This window comes from Leptodactylus fuscus, unplaced genomic scaffold (assembly GCF_031893055.1).
Source record: "Leptodactylus fuscus isolate aLepFus1 unplaced genomic scaffold, aLepFus1.hap2 HAP2_SCAFFOLD_1055, whole genome shotgun sequence".
Lineage (NCBI taxonomy): Eukaryota > Metazoa > Chordata > Amphibia > Anura > Leptodactylidae > Leptodactylus > Leptodactylus fuscus.
Window position 1 is genome coordinate 37,501 of NW_027439875.1, and position 245 is coordinate 37,745.

A 245-nucleotide genomic window follows, 5' to 3' on the forward strand; every position below is an offset into this window, starting at 1 on the left:
GGTGGTCGCTGCGGACCCCCGGCGGCCGGTCGACCGGGGAAACCCCCGTGGCCGCGCGCGTCGCCTGGTGCAGTGCGTGGGAAGAGGCGGGTGAGCCGTCTCTGCCGGTGTCACGGGGGCTTGTCACGCTGCTGCTGCCGCTCCTCTCTTTCCCGTCATCGCCAAGGCGGTCAGGCCGGGTGGCGGGGGTGATCTTCCGTTCCGGCGGGCGCCGGTTCGGGTCTTACGGAGGTGCGGAGGTCAAC